General features: G+C 41.2%; 1 protein-coding gene across 1 annotated transcript in view; it reads right to left on the bottom strand.

Moving 5' to 3' along the window:
- LOC126262316 (venom dipeptidyl peptidase 4-like) overlaps positions 1-20997 on the bottom strand; it is a 315546-nt gene that overhangs the window by 227899 nt on the left and 66650 nt on the right. The gene's annotated exons all lie outside the window — the stretch shown is intronic.

Raw genomic sequence — 20997 nt, 5'->3', positions numbered from 1 at the left:
CAGATCCGGAGATCTTGCTGGCCAGGGTAGTTGACTTACACCTTCTAGAGCACGTTGGGTGGCACGGGATACATGCGGACGCGCATTGTCCTGTTGGAACAGCAAGTTCCCTTGCCGGTCTAGGAATGGTAGAACGATGGGTTCGATGACGGTTTGGATGTACCGTGCACTATTCAGTGTCCCCTCGACGATCACCAGTGGTGTACGGCCAGTGTAGGAGATCGCTCCCCACACCATGATGCCGGGTGTTGGCCCTGTGTGCCTCGGTCGTATGTAGTCCTGATTGTGGCGCTCACCTGCACGGCGCCAAACACGCATACGACCATCATTGGCACCAAGGCAGAAGCGACTCTCATCGCTGAAGACGACACGTCTCCATTCGTCCCTCCATTCACGCCTGTCGCGACACCACTGGAGGCGGGCTGCACGATGTTGGGGGGTGAGCGGAAGACGGCCTAACGGTGTGCGGGACCGTAGCCCAGCTTCATGGAGACGGTTGCGAATGGTCCTCGCCGATACCCCAGGAGCAACAGTGTCCCTAATTTGCTGGGAAGTGGCGGTGCGGTCCCCTACGGCACTGCGTAGGATCCTACGGTCTTGGCGTGCATCCGTGCGTCGCTGCGGTCCGGTCCCAGGTCGACGGGCACGTGCACCTTCCGCCGACCACTGGCGACAACATCGATGTACTGTGGAGACCTCACGCCCCACGTGTTGAGCAATTCGGCGGTACGTCCACCCGGCCTCCCGCATGCCCACTATACGCCCTCGCTCAAAGTCCGTCAACTGCACATACGGTTCACGTCCACGCTGTCGCGGCATGCTACCAGTGTTAAAGACTGCGATGGAGCTCCGTATGCCACGGCAAACTGGCTGACACTGACGGCGGCGGTGCACAAATGCTGCGTAGCTAGCGCCATTCGACGGCCAACACCGCGGTTCCTGGTGTGTCCGCTGTGCCGTGCGTGTGATCATTGCTTGTACAGCCCTCTCGCAGTGTCCGGAGCAAGTATGGTGGGTCTGACACACCGGTGTCAATGTGTTCTTTTTTCCATTTCCAGGAGTGTATTAAAAGTGTAGTACTAAGTGGGAGAAATGTGATAACGACAATGAATTTATAATCGGTAAGACATTGTCTTGTCTAACAAGACACGGCCTTACTTTAACACTATAAAAAGTAAAATCATACGAAAGCTATAGTTAAAATATTAAGAGCGTCGAAAAACGATTGTTTAAACTGCAAAAGCTATAGAGTAGTAAAATCACATGATTTGAAATATTAAAACTAATTAAAAATGAATTAAGTGGCTCAAAATATTGCAAATGGAAAATATTGGAAGTGTAAAACTATAAAAGGTATACAATTACAGAACTATAAAAGACAAAATATGCGAGCAACTTAATTTACAGGGAACAGGTTGTGATGGTTAGAGTTAATTGCGTTTGCTTCTGCCTGGCGACGTTGTGCAGTGCGCAGTTCCACAGTGTGTTCGGAAGCCAGTCCGCACGCTGGCTTGCGGCTAGGGTGGTGTGTGAGTCGACGTGCAGCCGTTGTCTCTTCTCGTCGGGCGAGGCTCTTGCTCATACATACATTGTGTCCAGGTGGACGGTTAAAAGAGGCCTTCAAAGTTTCTAAGAAAATCCACTGTTAATAAATCCGTTCTGCTGACTTAATACATTTCCAGGCTCTTGTAAACGGCATGTAAAAATCTCACTTTCATTCGACATTGCTAGGCAGCAGTTTAACAGAGTGCTTCGATGTTAGAAGATGTTAACCAAACGTTGTTTCACTATTATAACTTGAATCGTGTCCTTTGAAACATATTTCAAACCTCCTGCTTGTTTCACGTACGCAACCTCTCACAATAATTAAACAGCGTTTGGTGCAATCTCTTAACGAAGCATTTTGTTGGAACAACAGAGACGCATTGCGAGCTGCTGCACGATGCACCAAAGGGACATCTCTTAACAATGTTGGGTGAAACTGAGAATTTTACCTACCATTTACAACAGCCTGGAAATACTTTAAATGAGCAGAAAGCTTTCATTTAGAGTGCAACATGGGACGCAGAATGGCTTCCGTACACACTGTAAAACTGAGTCCCGTACAATACCATCAAGCAGAAGCAAATACAATTAACTTTAACTATAGTTGTGGGATAATAGGGTTACTGCCACAATTCTGATATCAAATTAATTAATTTATCAGTTAATTACCTCCCACCCACAGATGACGTCATGGGTTTTGCCCAGCCGGCTCAAGGGACCCTGTACCCTCCCCAACATGCCCTATTGGCGGGAATTTAGAACTGAGGTGGGAATTTCGAATTCTGGCGGGAAATTCACATATGGTGGGAATTTCTTTGTCCCAAGGCTTTGCTGACGTCCCATCCCACCATGCCACTAGGGAACTGGTGGGACTCGAACTCCTGTCCTTCTGACCAGAAGGCCCAATTGCATCCCCCTACACAGGGAAACGGTCAATCTCCGTCCAGCCGCAGGAGAGGAAGGTTAGGTTAGTGTACTTTATTTATTTTGGCTGCGAAACTGAAACAGAAGATAGGTCCTAATTAATCAATTAATCATATGAAGATTGGGCCTAATTACACTTGTATATGCATAGCACTACACAACGAGCGCCTAAAATCGCAATAGAGCTCAAAAATACACCTCCTGCTATCCTGCTGGGGAAAAACATCACACTGCCATTCGAAAGTAGTGGCAGACGTACTCAAAATAAGTAGTAACTCTACAGAGGATGATCCCTTTACCTACAATTCGAAAGAAATCTCTCTGCTCCACTTGTGAACTGGTAGGAAAAAGGCTGGAGTGGAACATAATATCTTTATTTTTCCCAGGGAGCGTGGTCAACTGACAAGGTATTGGTGTTCGACAGCGAGGAGTTTAATAAGTGCATAACAGCTGAGGATTGTGTCTACAGTCTCGTAAATGAGGATTGGAAGAATGGTATCTGAAGTGTTAGTCGTGCAGAATGCAATGCTCTTAATATGCTAATGCAGGACATATATGTACAACATCTGACAGACAATCACCCTGCAAGTTTTCTAACCCAATCACTACAGTGACAAACTTTAAGATGATAAAATTACTTCCTTCTACACCATTCTGGTGTCCTAAGAAGTGACGGAGCAGTTCCTCACTATGAAGATGTATATTTGCCGATTGAACGCCTTATAAACCAATGCGAGAGACTGCTGTTCTTAGGAAGTTGACGGACTTTACACCTCTTTTGATGCCGGCCGCGGTGGCCGTGCGGTTCTAGGCGCTCCAATCCGGAGCCGCGCTGCTGCTACGGTCGCAGGTTCGAATCCTGCCTCGGGCATGGGTGTGTGTGATGTCCTTAGGTTAGTTAGCTTTAAGTAGTTCTAAGTTTAGGGGACTGATGACCTCAGCTGTTAAGTCCCATAGTGCTTAGAGCCATTTGAACCATTTTTTGAACCTCTTTTGAACTCAGACACGTACGTATCCTCAATCACATTTCCCACGTCAGTAGTGCTGATTAGTAGTAGTGGCGGTCTCGCTAGGAAACAGAGCGAGGAAAAAAAACATGAATATTTCCGTTAGTTGATACACTGAGTTACCACCCACATCCTGCTGCATGAAAATGCACACGAAGAAACAGCGACTTCTTACAAGGAAGTAAACACCACCATCATTAGCCGAGGGAGATGTAACAGTCGTATTGCTGTTTACAGTAGCATCACCACGGACCTGGTAGCCATCCTCTTGCATGCAGAAATCATGGACTGATGTTGGGTAGTTTTGCTCATGTGCAGCAATTTCGTCTTAACACACTATTAAGGCAGACATAAGTGGCATGAGTCCACTCTCCTACAGAACACGCAGAGAAGTAGCTTAAGTCTGTTAAACACACTGATTCATCCCCTTAATAGTTATGGAATAACATTGCTTGAGAGAAGCAACCCTAATTCGGTAATATCTATGTTCGACTGCGTATGTGAGAGCACTGTCCTGGATTGGGATACATATGTTTCACCTGTTTTAATATAGCGCTTCTGTGTAATACTTATATCGCCTTGATTGAAGTATGTGTTACGAAAACCGACGTAGTTTACTGGGGGAGGGGAAATTAAAACTGAATGCAGACAGTATAATTTTTAAGGTTTAAGCGGACTTGAGTGTCCGGGAGAGCCCAACCCACGTCAATTCCCCGCATTTAGTGGTATTTTTTTTTTCTAATTTTATGCATTCTCAATCAACTTACGTAATTTTTGTAGGTTCTCACGATTTTACATATTTTGTCGTATTTCTCTAGAACTTAAGCATTTCCCATCAAATATGTCGTAATTATACCAGGGTTCCCTCGATTTTTGCGAACTTTATGTCATTTTTCATATTTTAGCGATAGGTTTTCGTATGTGTAAGGTCACATTGCTGGCATACCTATGCGTTGTTTGGCTTCATACGATGATATTTGCTTGTCTTATGAACCAGCCTACTAAAAAATCCCGATGATATACATGCATGCATTTTGGGTAGGACGATCATGAAAAGTGTAGTACTATTCGCTTCGTACCTACATGAGTTTCAACAAGTGGTTCACACTGGAAACTCGAAGTTCAGAAACAAGTCCGTGTTCTGCTACAGCACATCAGAGGGCTTTCCTGTAGCGATCATTTGATGGAAACTCAGTTCTGCATATTTATTTGACTTCCACTCTACCGTATAGAGATCTGCAACAGAAGTCGACATGTGTACAGAACTGATTTCTGCGGCTGCTCTAATATTTTGCTCTTGATGTTTACCAGATGAGCTTCGCTACTTTTGATTGTACCTTCCAACTCTGATATGTTCCCACATCGCTGTGGGAACATCTACAAACTATAGATTTCACGTTTTTTTTTTTATCCTAGTAATAAGTTACTCGTTAGTTGGCAGTGTGTCGACTGTACTTCGCATCTTGGACCGTAAGCGTTTCCTGCATATGTCAATTGTTTAATAGTGATATATTTAGCACTACGAATAAATTCATCTTTGACAACACCATGCAGAAAAGAATGTTTGCTGGTGCAAAAACGTTAAAAACGCTTATCTTGGATTATGTGGTAAATTTACACTGTTCATATTTTCCACTATTACGCACATATTTTCCACGTTTGACTTACGGAATTCATAACCTAATATTAAACATTTTCGTGACAGGAATATGCATTTCATCTCGTTCAAGAGAAGGAATAAAGCATGTATTAACACAAATTACACCTGATGATGGACCCACAGGATCCGAAATGCATCGTGTACGGTACTTAATAAAACACGAAAGCGTTTTTTAATTTATATCTCCAGTGTAATGTTGGAACATCTTGGCTTCGCAAAGTTAGTACGAGATGGGTCCCGTGGATGCTTACAGAAGAACAAAAGACTCATCGAATGGAAAATTTTCGGCTCCTACTGGATGAATATGAAGCTGAAGGTGACAATTCTCTGAATAGCATCGTCACCGGACATGAGACTTGGTGTCACCACTACGAGCCGGAATCCATAAGAAAGGACATGGAATGGCAATACGCGAATTCTCCGTCAAAGAAGAAATTCAAGAGACAGCCATCCGCAGGCAAAGTGATGTGCAGAGTCGTCTGGCATAGCCACGGTGTGGTTCGTTTGGATGTCCTGGAGCCTGGTGAAATTGTCAATTCAGCACGCTACAAGACGACACTGACTAAGCTGGAAGCCCGAATTTCTAGGGTAAGGCCAGAGAAGGAGACCAACTTTCGCCTGCTACATGATAACGCCAGACTCCACACCAGTTTTGCGACCATGCAAGTCATTGCAGAATTCGGATGGACTCCCTTACCACATCCTCCGTACAACCCAGATTTAGCGCCTTATGACTTCATCTCTTTGAGCCTCTGAAACATGGACTACGTGGCGAACATTTTCAAGCCCGGGATGCTGTTGTCAAAGGTGTAAGGAAATGGTTAGCTTCAGCTTGTTCCGATTTTTACGAGCGTGGTATGCTGGCTCTGGTTCATCGTTGGTAAAAGTGCATAACGGATGGTGGTGACTATGTGGAAAAATGATAGTCTGTAGTTGAAATATTTCTCTATTTAGCTGTGTTGTTGTGATTTATGTACCTCCTGTTATTTCCATGAATAAAAATAGGAGGAATTACTTTCGGAACGACCCTCGTACTTAGTACAGATCGGACCAAAGTGTTGTTCCATAGGAGACATCCACAATCCAACCAATGGTCTGTATGTATTCCACCTAATTACAAAGAAAAATTAATTTGACATACACATATCGCTTGGGGGACACTGCAATATCAGATCGTTGGATAGTAGCTCCCACTATTTGAAGTAGCCCCACTTTCATACTTCACTGCACATTTTCAACTTCAACTATAACTTCGAACTCAGTTTCAGATGCTGTCCTGACGTTAACACACATAGGTACGTTGGTGGCAAAATGATACATGTTGGTGAACTCTAACATCGCTTCGACAGCTAAGTACATGGTTGGGCTACTGGGTTTATTTAGCACTCCACAAGTCTACCAATTATGAGAATCCACATCTGTGTGGAATAATGGAGAAGGGGTACCAAATTGAAACTTGTCGGTTCAGAGTGGTCAGGTCGAATGGAGAGGTGGCGGAAAGGTGTACTATTCTGAATTTCGTGGATATAGGTCATGCTGCGGAAAAAAACAGGTCATAGGATAGGTACCTAAAGCAATATGCAGATGACTGACTGGGAGAAATGTAGTATGCAGATGAAGGGGTTGGTTTACAAAACACTATTACTACCCATATAATCGCGTTATGTGAACAGATGTTGCTGATCTGTCAAGCAACAACATTGGGTCATGTGGCTTCTGGGATCATACAGGTGGGTACATTCCATTCAAATATACAACAGAAAAGAAAAAAAATCGTGGAAAGAAGGCATATTTCTCCAGAAACATAAAGGTGGAATGGGGTGTGTATGGATGTCTATAGACAATGCAATTTTCTTTTATTTGAGCAGTATGTGGGGGGAAGGTAGGGAGGAGGGGACAGAAATGAAAAAAATGAAAATCGATAATACTATTAAGATGTAAGCACTATATAGTGGCTTGCAGAATTTGTGTTTAGATGCAGGCTCTTATTTGAGGTGGACATAGAGGAGTGCAGACGATAAGCTTTTCGTATATGTTCGTAGTTGAGAATATTACGAAAAACCAACGCGCTTAAAAAATAATGGCTATATATCATCAGCGTATGGTGGACTGGACATTGTACATCCAGTTATTCCTTAGTTTTTTAAGAAAAAAGCACCATAAACTATTCCCACAAATACTGTATTGTTATTTTATATCTTAAGAAAATGAGGCGATATATGTACCTAATAGACTTAATCATATCACTGTTAAAGACATTACTGCCATGCCCTTGCAGCACATGGAAGCAATTCAGGAGTTAGACAGAAAAATAGAGAATTCGCGAGAAACGCATGGTTGACCATAAAATGTAGATCTCAGCCGATCCAACTGGTCGCGGTGGTGTGGTTGACAGTGCATGTGTCAGTCATGGTCTTTCGGCCACTATGTCGGGCCTACCTGAATTCGAACATGGACAAATTGATTGCGTTCGTACGGTGTGTGCTTCTGTAACCTAGGCAGCCCAAGTGTTTTGGTAATTCAAGAGGCATCTTATATAAGATTTATGCAAGCAAAGCGGAAAAAACAAGTTCTGCTAAGTCAGCGTCCCCGAAAGTACGAGTATGTGTAGTGTGATCACAACTAGCGGTCATTTAAAGGTATGTGACGAAAAATAAGAGGACGACAGCTGCAAAAGTCACTGCAGAACTGAATGTAGCACTCGCGGACGCTGTCGGCACCAAAACACCATGAAGGGTGCTCCATAAAAGCAAGCGCAGGACGTGATGCTGAAACCATAAAGCCTGCGCTATGGAGAAATGGAAGAATGTTATTCGGTAGGATGAGTACTGTTTCCCACCGTTTCCAACTTCCGACCGAGTTTACGTTCCCATAATGAAACTTGTGGGGTAGTATAGATGTAGCAAATTGAGGTAGTAACGACGATCCCTTTGTCAATTCTTCTAACTCTTGTGGGCCATGTATTACCGTCTCCCATATGCGTACCACGAAATGAGTGCAACGAGAAATTGCGTAGGTTGTCCAACAGATTTTCTCTCCACTTTCCGCGCGCCATTCACGATTCAAGCAAAAGTTTCGTCTTCAGAATGAAATAACTTTTTTCGACACTTGGCTGGTGGGGGAAGGTTATTTTAAAATATGTTTATTTGAGACACAAGACCCCCCTCTGCATGCAATTTGCTATTGCAATGATATTGTCTAGGTATCATTACTCGTTTATATACAGCACAGACGACGTGAAAATAGTTACTGTGCATGTCCTTCTACAGAGAAAATGTATAATTGTGATGACATATGAATAGGGTCACATTTCTGAAAATATCACCAACAACTAAGCAACAAGATACGAGGGCTATTGGGAAAGTAAGGAACGATAGGTCGCGAAATGGAAACCATAGTGAAAATCAAAACTGTTTTATTTGCAGCGGTTAGCTACACCTTCCAGCTACTCTACACAGTCGCCGCTCAGACTTAGACATCTGTCGTAGCGTTGTACCAACTTTTCAATTCCCTCGTTATAGAAGACAGCCGCCAGAGCTTTTCGACAATTTTCTACTCTGGACTGCAGCTCGTTGTCTGTGTCAAAATATTGTCTCCATAGCCAGCGGTTCATTTGAGCAGAGATGAACCTCAGGGGGGGCCAATTACGGGCTGTATTGTGGGTAATCAAACACTTCGCAACGAAAACGCAGCAGTAACATCTTCATTGTCCCTGCAGAGTGTGGCCGAGAATTGTCGTGTAGAACGAACCGCATGACAGTTATGTTATGTGGATTGCATAGCTTCAGGCGAAATCTTTCGCCAGGCCCTCATACTTGGCGGGAGACGCTGATTTCTAGTCATCTTTACGTTCTCGCTGTGAGCTCAGAACTGAAAAGAGTGACATGACGTGATCGACGGGCGTACTAGACACAGTGTTCAACACATCTGTGCAAAGTTTCATCAGATTTTCACTGTATTTTCCATTTCGCGACCAACAGTTTGTAAGGGGTCCGTAGGCCCTTACTATAAATTTGCACTCGGCACAGGTCAATAGGGCGAACAATCGATTGTGTCGTGTTGCGAGAGCGAGTGTGGAGTTGAGCCAGTGCCATGTTGCGGGTAGAGGTGTGTGGAGGTCTTTGTCGAAATACAAGGCTTTAACGGAGAAGGGAGTCGCCATCGCCGTGGTTGGACCCCTTTGTACTAGAATAATACCGGGAAGGTGAAGAAGTATTATTACGAAAGTGATCAGTGACATTTCTAGGGACGATATTTGGTTTCGCGTCTACCGCGCCGGCATCACCTTGGATTGCAGTGTTGGATTGCAGTGTTGGATGCAGTGATGGATTGGCGTGTGACGATAATGGAAAATGAAGAAGCCTGTGCTGAGATTAGCCGTAATTAGATATGTATGACGAAGGCAGTGGCTGTCTCCTTTTTTGTGTTTTTGAGAAGAATATAGGTCCGTAATTAGTGAAACTGTGTTGGTGTTTTTCTTGTTACCTGACATTTCATTATTACAGTATTGAACAGGACGAACTGGAAAGTAACAGCTTCCGTAGCAGTCAATTCCGATTACCAGCCCCATTAGGTACACGGTCATATTAATAATAAATATTGGGCTGCTATTCGATCAGATCAGGTCGGGATAAATAAACGGAGGTGTTACACCTTGGCTTACCGTGAAAGGACAAGTGCAATCTTCAGACGAATAGTAAGAACAATAGGTAATTTTATCTTGCTTAACGAGAGAAAATATTTTCCAATTTCGGATGAAGACAGAGTATAAACTTTAAAATCGCGACAAGAAACAGTGCATCTTGAACAATACGAAGTAATAGCATCTTACGATTGTGAATAAACTGTTTTTCTCGCCATATTAGATAAGAGTAATAGTGTCGATAAACTGTGTTATAATGTGCAAACGCGTAGATCCGCACAAAAAACTGTGAAAAGTGAACACTAAAGTAAGACACGTGTGAACATTACCACAACAAAACGAGCTAAGAATTCGTCATGGAAGCTTTTAAAGAATTGTTTAGTAGTAATGTTATGACCGAAATTGCCTTTTGAATAATGAAAATCGAGCAACTTCATGTGGGCCCATAAACTGTTATGCAGGCGACAATTTATGTGGCGACGCAATTGTTGAATGATGTCACGCAGACCCGTGCAGCAGCTGCGCCAAAGAGCTTCGATCCGCGAGGTGATTTCACACATCATCCCAACTACCTGTGCAAGGAGTAGGTCAGACACAGACGCACTACACTGGACAGTGGCCAGCGCGACTTTGAGACACCGAGCGCCAACCCGGCATCTAGCGGCCGAACTACAAATTACGTCCGCCTGCAGCGCCACGGAGCGGCCGACTGAGAACTACGACGACTCGCCACAGATTTTCAGCGCGACTTCACGCGGCTCCAGCGGCAGTACAGCGCCACGCCCACTTCAAACGTCAAAACATCGCGACTCGTGGTAACGTCAGTTGGTGAGTGAAGACAACTGGTTAGCATAACATTAAATTGCAGTACACTGTCTTCACGATAAATAAACAGTGTTAAACTGTGTTTTGCCTTAGGACAAGTGCCCAATTACAGTAATTTCCGAAAAGTTTGCGAAACATATTCTGAAATATAGCATACTTATTTATGCATACTGCGCTGTCTAAATGGTGATTATACAGATATGCTCATTATTTTTGGAGATTTTACATTTATAGATTTAATGAATGGTGTGATTTGTCTTATTTAAAACATTTTACATAAGCTTTGTATGTGAAAATTGATATTTGAAATTATTAGGTTTTGAGAGTCGTTATGTTCAGTACTCATACGTATTGTATCAATTTTGGGATTAACTGAAGATACTACAGTTACTGTGTGATTAGTTTAGCGGTAATCAGGAGTGTTTTGGGTTACTAGAGGTTATTTTATGTTACTTGCCTGTGCATTAAAAATAAACCAAACATGTCTACTGAAGATAAGCAGGTTTGTGAGGCAGTAGTTGAAAGGAAAGGGATAGGACAGGAAGACAGAGATGATTCAGGAATCAGTGATTATGGATTGTCATTAGAAAGCCCATTAGCACATTCAACTAGTTACCCTGACACACCGGGACAAACGACAAGAGATAAGCCAGTTTCAGAGGGTGCAGATATACGGTCGATGTTAGCAGACTTGCTAAAGGAAACCAAGGCAACAATAAAGGAAGGTTTACAAGAAGCTAGAGAAAGGGAAGAAATATTCCGCAAATCATTAGAGGAAGGTTTACAAGAAACTAGAGAAAGGGAAGAAATATTCCGCAAATCATTAGAGAAAGGTTTACAAGAAACTAGAGAATCATTAAAGTCAGTTTAATGGCCCACGAAATTACAGAGGTAGAGGTGAGGGTAATGGACGTAGGAACCATGGCAATGGTCAACAGTTTCACCACAATCATGGGAGAGATGATGATGATAATGACAGCAATTGTGAGAGAAGAGATGATAGACAAAGGGATCAAGAGGTACGAATTGAAGAAAGTTAGGTGTAGGGAGCTAGCAACTCTTTTGCTGCTATACCAAGTGGCGACTGGTACACTCCCAGCTGGGTGAGACTTTATTTCTTATTTCAAGTTTCACTCCTCTACCATCTTTCTCTATCCTTAGGTTAAGAAAGTTAGTGTGTAGTAGTTGGGATTGGTAGTGGACATCCAAGTAATTCAGTGAGGAACCATGTAGCATATTTATAGTTGACTTAAAATAAGGATAAGTAGTTAATGTTGATGTAGAGCGTGAGATGTCAGAGAATCAATAAGTCAAAAATCAGCTTAGTGTCAGTACATTGCAAAATTATTAGTGCCAGAAGTAATAAAATGAGAACCAGATCAGACAGCTAATGTTTATAAAATGTGGTGGGAAGCTAATTGGTCAAACAAGAGTTTGTGTAATCTTATAGAGTTGTTTTATGAGGCATGAAAATATCAAACTGTTGTAAGAAAGTTGAAGTAATGTATCAGCTTGTAATTAGGATGGCATATAAAGAAATAACTACATGAGGAGATAGTTGTTCGAATAAATGATGTGAAATATGATGAACAGAGAGGCCAAGAAGCCTGGAGTAATATTTTTATGTAGTTATTGCAGCGAATATGGAGGGCTGATGTAGTTGGAAGATGTATATTTATATATAAGAATGCTGCGCGAGGAAAAAAGTCCCCAGTTCTCTCCAGACGCTGTATAGCACGCCATCTGTATCGGAAGTCGCGTCGCGTCGGTATCATTGCTACAAACAGCCTCGGATGCCGTATTAAAGTTACTCGAGATACGCGTAACCATGAAATCATTTTCGAGTGAAGTGTTAATTCTGGGATGATTTTAATTATCTACCTTCAGTTTGCGTATGTCGTATTTCCACGTGCCGCCGCGGGACAGACTTTCTACCATTAATTAGCGTGGCGTTTGATGAACTCTATCATCAAATTATGGCGATCATTCATTTAAACATTTAATGTGGACATTTATTGTTGCATCAGCGCATTAGACTCTGAACTGCTCTGTTAGTCAGATTGTGTGGATTCTTTTGTTTTCATCTGTGACTTTCAGAATACAGGACGTTTTATCACGACTGGTTTTGATTATAAATCCCAGAGAATCTCCTAATTCCTCAGAGCTATAAGCTGTAACTATAAGTGTATTCTCAGATGAAGTGGGCACTAGGAATTCTAATTACAGGCTTCACGTTTTGCTAATCACTTTCTGGTTGCCAATATTGTAGTTAGAGAGCCAGTGATGAAAACGGCAAAAGACAGCATAAATAATAGGAACATTTTTAACAACAATAATTCCACCCGCCGCCGCACATATGGTTAATCGGCCGGGAAATGCAGTGTTTCTACATTCAAACAAACATATTTATATAACCAACAATTTATTTTCTAACCGCCGCCCCACATATTGTGCATCGGCCGGGAAAAATACGAAACAAACTGAGTAAAGTGAAAGTGATTTTTAAATATTGGAATTCGCGAGTGAAATGCGACACGCAACTGAGTAATAGAACAGTGAAAGTTTTACGTGTGTATGTGGACGACGCAATTGGATTAACGGCGCATCGGGATTAACGGAGCTGGCACTGAGTCTAGCGGCGCTGCCAGCATCGCGAGATGCCAATTTCGCCTCATCGCAGTCGTCTGCCGGAGCAGCCGGAGTCGCGCCTGCAGTTGCGGGCCACGCAAACACACTACAGCCGTCGGAGTGCCATCTGCAATTCAGCGAGCTCCGTCGCATCAGTAATCCTGGTACACCTCGCCGGCAACGCCATACGTCTTGCAGAAGGAACTAAGTTAAGTGGAAAGCTGTTAAAAACTTTACTAACCTGCACTAAAAGACTGTTGGCGATGGAACCGCCAAAAGAATCTGAGGTTAAACTTATATCAGAACCTATGTCTGTTGAGGAAACTGTAAATCGAGACAACGGTTCAAGTGTAAATATGTATGAAAATAGTAATGTTGAGGTGAAATATGAAGTATTGTCTCCTGGCAGTAGTGTGAAAAGGGCCAATGATTCAATAATAGAGACCCCTGTAGTAAAGCAGAAATCAGAAATTGTTAATTTATTGGATGATAGTTTATCTGATGAGTTAAAAACGAAACAGTCATCAGAGATGGTAGAGTTTAAGAAGGAGAAGTTAGCTATGACTAATCAATCTGAAGTTTCATTTAGTTTTGATGATTCTGGTATTGGAGCTAGTTTTTCGTCACCTGAGTGTGATAAAAAGCCAGCTAGTGAGCAACCTAAAGATACTGGGGCTATTGATTTAAATGTTATATTACAAGCAATAGCTACCAGCAATGCTGAATTAAAGTCTGAAATTTTGGCCAGCCAAATAAATTTTAATAAACGATTTGAGGCAATGGACAATAAATTAGAATCCAATAATGCTGAATTAAAGTATGAGATTGTGGCCAGCCAAACTAATTTTAATAAACGATTGGAGGTAATGGACGATACCTTCAAGGCTGGTTGCAATAAGTTGAAAGAGGATCTAGAGAGTTTGAATTATAAAATTGATTACAATCACGAGGATATTAAGAAAAAGGTTGCTCAACAATTTTCTGAAATGTATAAAACAGTAAAATCCGAAGTTGCTGAGGTTCGAAAAGACTTCCAAATGGAAGATGCGAAGCTGGAGCACAAGTTAACAGAAAAGATCGAGGCGGAATCTGAACTGTGCTCAGATAGATTTAAAGATGTTAATATAAAAGTAAACATATGTCAAGCAGAAGTAGACGCAATCAAAACTGATACTACTCATATTGTGCAAAGAGTAGATAATGTTGAAATGAAAGTAGAAAATATTAGTACTAACATTGCTAACATTGAGAGTAAAGTAGCTTCATTAACTTCTGGTAATGGTAGTATACAACAAGTTGTAGCTGCAAACGCCGCTTTTATCGGGTGTCGGCAGTTCCTGCGGTTCGATCCAGATAAAAATATTCACCCGCTAGATTTCTGGAACGATTTTGAAGATGTGATTCCACCAACTTGGTCTGAACGAGATAAAATCTCATTTATTAGAAGCCTTTTAGCAGGTGACGCCATGCGTTGGTCAGCTGATGTTATGTTGAAGTGTAAAACATTAGCGGAGTTTAAAACAGCCTTCATTAATGAGTATTGGTCTAGCAATAAGCAAAATGAAGTGTTGAGAGAATTTTGGAGTGGAAAACGCTTCATTTCAGGCAAGGAATCAATTAAAGAGTTTGCTAGGTCATGGATTTCACGTTTGTCACATTTGGACGAAAAGCTGAAACCTGAAATGATAATACTAGGTCTTGAAGCCAAACTGCCATGGTATTGGCAAACTAGAATTATATCTGCCCCTAGAGACAATCTGGATCGTTTCATTGAATATTTGGAACGTGTAGAACGTGTTGCTGCCAATGAGGAGCAAGCACGTAATAACAGAAATGCTAATAACACTAGTAGTAATTTTAGGAACGAGCAAAATGGCGATGTAAACATCAGAACAGTAGGTGTTCGCCATCCTAAGAGAGGTAGGAATTGGAGAAATAATTATCAGAACCAACAATGGCATCCAAATGATAATAATTTTGTTACAAACAAAATTATGCAGGTAAACAACAGTGCAGAAGACAATGCTGTGCCAGTTAATTATAATGAAAATAAAGGAAACAGTAGTAGGCAGAGGCAGGAAAACTAGTTCCTGTCTATGAGGACACTGGCGCTCACCAGGCGGTTACTTTTCCTAAGCCAGTAGTTACGGGAATTGGTAAGACAGATCAGAATACTCAGACTGAACATGTGGATGAAGAGTCGGTAGCATCTAAGAATACAACAGAAATATTAGATCACTCACAGTATTTTATAGATACCGTGTTAGAGACGCTTTCTAAGTGGGAAGAGAAAGAGAAGGCGCAGCAGTGTAACGATAGGGAAGGGCTACAAAATACTGAATTGTCAGGTGAAGAAGCAGAAGAAATTCATGCTTATATTTACAATGAGAATGATGTGCTCTTATCTAAAGTGCCTGTGCAGGATTTTGATACTGTACTAATAGATTTAGGACAGGAGGTAAGTGAGAATGTAGAGGGTAGCCTGTTGGGGGTCGATGAACCCAGTAGCTGTGACCAGTTGTCACTGGAGAAGGAAACCGACGATAATGGTGAAAGTGGTTTAGCTGTAACTAGTGTTATGCCCGGTCTGGAGGCGCAGAATCGCTCAGACTACAGTAATTTGGGTCATGTTCAGCAAACTAAATTTAATGAAGTCGTGCGGTGTTTCGACTTGAAATTAATAGACTGACTGGAAAAGGCAGCTGAAAATGTAATTCAGGAAACCCCTACACACTGTGACCTAAATGTAATGAAGACAGATGTCGATCACTTTAGTTGGAGACAAATCCAAAAGGAGCTATTGGATGAGTTTGAGGAACCACCTGTACAACCTAGAATAAGCCACCCTATAATAATAGTGAATATGTTGGGTATCAATGTACGTTGTCTCTTAGACAGTGGAAGTGAGGTGAGTGCAATATCTCAGTCCTTCTTTGATGCATTACCTGGTAAAGACAAGCTTACAGTAATGAGGGTATCAGGACTAAGAATAATTGGTGCTACTGGAAAGGTGTCAAAAACGGTAAAGCAAGAAGCTTTGCTGCCCTTTAACATTAATGGTAATTTAATTGATCATCCATGTTTAATTGTAAACAATCTCAGTATTGAGGTTTTAATTGGCATAGATTTCTTGTCAAAATATCAGAGTGTTGTTGATTTTGAAAGAAGCCAGTTAAAAATGGTCTTGCCGATAACTGGAGTAATTACGATACCTTTTATTGATGAACATGTAGTAACTAATGATGACAATTGGGAGCTGCCTGTACGAGTTCTGAAAAATAGGAGGTATTGGGACGAAAGTGTTAATCTTAGTAACAGTAAGCTGAACACAGAAGAAGAAGAAGCAATTATTTTAGACAAAATAGAAGCTAAATTGCAGGAAATCGATAAAATTTCAGCTAATCAGAAGGAAGAACTGAGACAGGTTCTAAAAAGGCATCATAAAGTATTTTCAGATCGACGTGTCGTGGTCAAAGGTTATGAATGAATGCTGTAGGGAGGAGGTTGTTCTGTAACCTCTACACAGTGTGGCAGCTGTGCAGTCCCAGCTGTGTGAGATCTTCTTTCCTTTTCAGGTCTCACTCACTCTTCATCTTTCCTGTCCCCAAAAATTTCGACCTATTCTTTCCAACGCATTAAATTTTCCGTTATGGTTATCAAGCCAGCATTAAACAATGAATGTTGTAGGGAGGAGGTTGTTCTGTAACCTCTACACAGTGTGGCAGCTGTGCAGTCCCAGCTGTGTGAGATCTTCTTTCCATTTCAGGTCTCACTCATTCTTCATCTTTCCTATCCACCAAAATTTCGGCTCTTATTCTCAAATACTAAAATCTTCCGGCATGACTATTAAGCCAGCATTAAATAATGAATGCTGTAGAGAGGAGGTTGTTCTGTAACCTCTACACAGTGTGGCAGCTGTGCAGTCCCAGCTGTGTGAGATCTTCTTTCCCATTTCAGGTCTCACTCACTCTTCATCTTTCCTATCTACAAAAATTTCGACCCCTTCTTTCCATTACGAAAATTTTCTGAAACTAATGAATGCTGTAGGGAGGAGGTTGTTCTGTAACCTCTACACAGTGTGGCAGCTGTGCAGTCCCAGCTGTGTGAGATCTTCTTTCCCATTTCAGGTCTCACTCAATCTTCATCTTTCCTATCCACAAAAATTTCGACCCCTTCTTTCCAATATGAAAATTTTCTGAAACCAATGAATGCTGTAGGGAGGAGGTTGTTCTGTAACCTCTACACAGTGTGGCAGCTGTGCAGTCCCAGCTGTGTGAGATCTTCTTTCCCATTTCAGGTCTCACTCATTCTTCATCTTTCCTGTCTACAAAAATTTCGACCCCTTCTCTCCAATATAAAAATTTTAATAAGCTAATGAATGCTGTAGGGAGGAGGTTGTTCTGTAACCTCTACACAGTGTGGCAGCTGTGCAGTCCCAGCTGTGTGAGATCTTCTTTCCCATTTCAGATCTCACTCATTCTTCATCTTTCCTGTCCACAAAAATTTCGACCCCTTCCTTCCAATACGAAAAATTTCTGAAACTAATGAATGCTGTAGGGAGGAGGTTGTTCTGTAACCTCTACACAGTGTGGCAGCTGTGCAGTCCCAGCTGTGTGAGATCTTCTTTCCTTTTCAGGTCTCACTCATTCTTCATCTTTCCTATCCACAAAAATTTCGACCTATTCTTTCCGACACATTAAATTTTCCATCATGACTAACAAGCCATGAGTTCTGTAACCATTCTATCCACCGATTAGTGAAGAAAAATACCTAATGTGACAAACCTAATAGTGACATAAACAATAGAGAAGTATGGCGTAATCAAGATACAAAGGTATTTGAGTAACAATTATGTATAGAACCCTGGTAATATTATAAGTATAAAGTGTTGTTTTATTGGAAATGGTCCACCAACAGTGATTTAAAAAAGATGTACAAATTCGTGTTCAAGCAGGATCTGAAGTGGCAGTGAAATCTATTGTATGCTGTAGAGCTAACTAATTAATAGTAAAAGAGAGTGCTTAGTGTTATGAAAAGTATGCAGATAAGTTGTAAGAATAAACTCACATTGTGTAGCAAGGAATGGCAGTATAATAGAATTGAACAGTGTTTGTGGTTGAGACGTGAAGGACACGACCCTGAAGTATTTATAAGGTTGGAGCTGGCCGTTATTTGGTGTAGTGTGTGACAGGACACACCTACACGTATTGAGGTTATGAGTTGGAGGCGTGAATGCGACCATAGGTACCCTTATGTTAGATGAGACAGAGCAGCTCATGGTGTCCTATAGGTTTAAGGAATTTAGCATTACGCTCGTCCATAATTACTTGATGCGCTTTAGTGGTAGGTCGAGAGAGACTACATGTGGTTTCAGCGTCCGATCGAGTGGAAATGGATTGCCACGTGAGCAAACTGATCAGCTGCAATACACTATAGGTATACAATAAATGTGCTATCCTATGCTTTAAATGTTAATAGAGTGAGTATTACTTAAGCTCATACACTAGCAAAGTAAATAAGTAACATAATGACAGACGTGAAACATTATTGATAGCTCAGCATAGATACACTTCAAAGTAAGTAAGTACATAATTTCAGATGTGGAACTGACACAGCAGCAGAGGACCAATAGGTGAAGTTAGTAGTCAACTAAACGTAATGTGTTTTGAACACTCAGAACTGTACTATTACCAAAAGTTACTCACATGTACAAAGAAGCTGAGAAAACAACTACTAATCAAATATACTCATACTATCTCTAAGAATAAGGTAATCGAAGATGAGTCAGCTAAATGAATAAAATACAAATGTATCAGGAATGTACCGAGCATTGGTTCAGTGTTCCGGCGCAGAAATAATAAATTCAGATTAAATAGGATTCGTGATTGTATGCCTTGAGCATAAATTTTCTCTAGTACGTGACTAACGGCGTTTTGAGCCATTTGTTTACCGATTTTATGACAGTTAAGTAACCGTGAGAGTAAAATTAAAAAGGTTCTGTTAACTTTGTTCCAGCAAAATATTGAAGGAAAAAATATATATATCCCCATTTCATTGTGACCCACCCTTAGATGTTAAGTGAACAGAGTCTGAGGCACTCTTTTTGTTTGTTCTACAGGACAAACCAGATAATGGCAGCCTGGTAGCTGCGTGAAAGCGTGGAGTGACTTGGACACAACTCACAGTGTCCCCTCCCCTTTCCCCATGTAATTTAGAGTGAACGTGAAGGACGCACACCATAGCAACTTCCCCTCCTCTACCCTTGTGAATGGAAGTGTAGAACGCCAGCCAAAGCGGCTACAACCACGTGTGTAAAAATTATTTGTGAAATTTTCTTTCCGGTTTAGAAAAGACTGCTAAGAGATAATCATCTGTTTATGTATCATGTTATTTTCTTTGAATTTATGTATGTAAAAATGTATTTAATGGATTTAAGATTTTCATAATTTTACATCTTTTATGTGTTTGTTGGTCTAAGGCAATATGTATGCCAAAGTGTTTCATTGACTTTGCTTAAATTTTGAGTAATAATGTTGCTTAAGAGGCAGTGAACATGCCCGCAATTTAAATAATTAATGTAGGTAATCAGTTTTCTTTTAATGTTTCTACATGTTTACATTTCAATTTTAAATTTTCATAGGAAGTTAAACTGTACTCTTGCTTCCCCTTTTGTAATTAAATTTTTTTATTCATTCATTAACATTCAAAAACAAAAAATTTAAGCAGAGGGTGATGTAGGGAAGCAGCCTACTCATGCCGTAGTAAATTAACATCAGTCTTTCCATTGTGTGCCAGCCAGTCTGCTGTAACTAGCTCTGACGTCATAAATGTTGTGCAATACTTTAAAAATCAAATAAATAACCTAAAATGTTTCAAGCATGTCAGGAGTAATACTAAATTAATATGTGTTGAATATCAGTTCGATAACTTTAGCCATTTTCGAAATTTGGACGTTTTTCTGTAAAAATCATTGGCGCAACAGAAAAGAGCTAGAGACTTCAAAATTTATAATTAGATTCATTTTTCATAACTATTTAATAAAAACAGTACTTTGGATTTCACAAATTAAAATTTTAGTGGAAATTCATGATTTTCTGGTTTTCGTCTTAAAACTTAAGGAAGCAAGATAGATTAAGTAGGCTAATAAATAAGGCTAGGATGTTTATATTTAAGTAGAATGGAGATCCGCTATCACCATAAGGATGTGAGAAGTTTCATTTGAATACCTATAAAACTATAGCGATAGCGTATCTCCAAAGGGCCAGTTCAGAGCTCGTCTACTGCGTGCTGTGTAATTAAATTAATTCTCTCGCCCAAAATATTTAACAAAGCCACGTCAAAATTTTATTATCAATACTTACCTGCGTGCTGAATGCACATTTAAATTAAGAGCTTCATCGGCCATCAGCAAGAGAAGCTATGATTTATTAGGTAACTTAAAGTGGTGCATTACTAGCCCAGCAGCTAGTCGGGAGAGCCGATTTGATCAGGCGTTCCCTTAGCCGTCCGCACCGCGGCTTTATATATAAGAACGCTGCGCGAGGAAAAAAGGTCCCAGTTCTCTCCAGACGCTGTATAGCACGCCATCTGTATCGGAAGTCGCGTCGCGTCGGTATCATTGCTACAAACAGCCTCGGATGCCGTATTAAAGTTACTCGAGATACGCGTAACCATGAAATCATTTTCGAGTGAAGTGTTAATTCTGGGATGATTTTAATTATCTACCTTCAGTTTGCGTATGTCGTATTTTCACGTGCCGCCGCGGG

This window comes from Schistocerca nitens, chromosome 6 (assembly GCF_023898315.1).
Source record: "Schistocerca nitens isolate TAMUIC-IGC-003100 chromosome 6, iqSchNite1.1, whole genome shotgun sequence".
NCBI classification, from domain to species: domain Eukaryota; kingdom Metazoa; phylum Arthropoda; class Insecta; order Orthoptera; family Acrididae; genus Schistocerca; species Schistocerca nitens.
Note: the sequence above shows the minus strand (reverse complement) of the source record. Positions and strands in the feature narration are given on the sequence as shown.